The sequence below is a fragment of the Mesitornis unicolor genome, unplaced genomic scaffold, assembly GCF_000695765.1.
Source record: "Mesitornis unicolor isolate BGI_N332 unplaced genomic scaffold, ASM69576v1 scaffold1447, whole genome shotgun sequence".
In the NCBI taxonomy this organism is placed as follows: Eukaryota; Metazoa; Chordata; class Aves; order Mesitornithiformes; family Mesitornithidae; genus Mesitornis; species Mesitornis unicolor.
Window position 1 is genome coordinate 20534 of NW_010198185.1, and position 1972 is coordinate 22505.

A 1972-nucleotide genomic window follows, 5' to 3' on the forward strand; every position below is an offset into this window, starting at 1 on the left:
GTTAGTTAAATGGTGCTGCTGAGGGAGCAACTTTAGCCCTGATTTCTGTGAAATGTTTGTTTAATACAGATCCTAGGGGAGGGTAATGAAACAATGGATGTGTTGCTTCCTCTCTCCTGGGTTTTTTGACTTTCTTTCCATATCTGGACACTTCAAATGAATGAAGATTTACAGGATGAGCTAAGAACAAAACAAGACTCCAATCAGTTTTCCAAGAGTATGCTGGAAACGCTCGCCTGCTCTGAGTCCTTGTTGTGATGCCTGACTGCAGCCACAGCGGGATGCTGATAGGAAGAAGTTGTCCAAATACACTGCTGGCTGCTGGAGTGTTTTAACAGCTCCTCGAAGCACAGGAACCTCAGTGATTCTACTGCAAAGGCATGTTAAAAGGGCTCCACAGGTGTTACCAGTAGGAGCAGGGGCCAAGACTTAAAAATCTTACTGTGTTTAAGCAGTAAATGCTAAATCCTTTCCCGTGTGAGTGTTGCCTATCAGACCAAAAACGGGTAAGATAAAACTGCTTGGAGACTTCTCTTGTAAATCAATGGGACTAATATAGTTTGTAAACAAATGTATGTCCTTACACTGCTTTATGTATATTTTACTTCAGAATGTTACAGCTTTGATTCTGGTGAGCAGTATGTCCTACAGTAATGCTTTTACCAAGCACACATCTATTCGACTGCCTTACTTTGTAGGGGGAAGATGATATATTTGGATAACTTCCTGACTTTTTCATGCTGTGAATCAGAAATTTCACAGAACTTACCTTACCCAGGGCTGTGACTTATGTTTGCTTGGCCAGATCCTCTTAAAATTGGAGTAAGTCTATAAGCATGAAAACAAATACCATAAAAATAAAAGCTTCCCCAAAATACCGAGACTTGTGTTGTACACTTGTTTTAGTACTGCAAAATAATAAGTGAAGGTTTACAGAAGTATACTAGTTTGAATTCAAAAGCCTTGTCTTTGTTACAGTCAGTGAAAGGGCACTGGGATTTATTGATAACTATGCCAGTACACAGTACCACAGCTGGAGTGATGGGTTTTAGAGTTAGGTTTTAAACTTACATTGCTGAAAGCACTTAGGAAATGGATTCTTTTTGTTCCTTGCAGTTGGCTTAGGAAAATCTGTAGCGGAATGGAGTAGTTTATCTGGTTAAATGTCCAGTTTTGAGCATACATCATGACAAAAACTCATGTCAGTTCAGAGGCAGATGAACAAAATCCTTCCTGATGCTCTTTGTTCTGGGAAATGCAGAGCAACTCGTGTCACACTTAGGCTGTTAGGAAGACATATTTTATGCCTAGCAGACTCAGGCATTAGAAATGGAGAGTAAGTGGTTTTATCAGCTAGTCTCTCCTTTACTACTACATGATTATTACCTACTATAGATTTTCTGAACTGGAAAACAAAAAGAGTATGTGTCCTGACAGTGGTACACTTCAGCCTCAATCTGTAGTCAATATAGACCTGCTGTCATCTTCAGCAGAAATGGAAAGCTCAGGATAAGGTTTTAAATTAAATAAGAAACCAGAGAAATAGCCTTCCTGATACCATAAAACACAAACAGGTCAAGAGGTTCTCGAGTAACCCGAAAGAATTAAAAAGCTGATAAGAAGTGAGGAACAGAAAAGCTAAATGGTTTTGTGAATACTGCTTTAATTGCTCTCTCTTGAGAATTAGCAGTGTTTGGAGTCAGCAAACCTTCCTCTGCCCAGTGGATTTTCTGGATCTCTATCACAGTATTCTCGATATAGTTAAAATTTATGTTTGCGGCCAAGAAGGCAGGCCAAATATTGAAATGGCTCAATATGTATTTTCAAAACCGCAAGAGAAAACAAGAAGTACTCAATTTGTGGCGCTTCGAGAGACGTTTTGCCGAGAGCCATTTGCTTAACATCTTCCTTCAAGCAGCATTGTAAACTCGGATTACCTCGGTCCCAATTAGCATCTGCATTAAAATCAGAT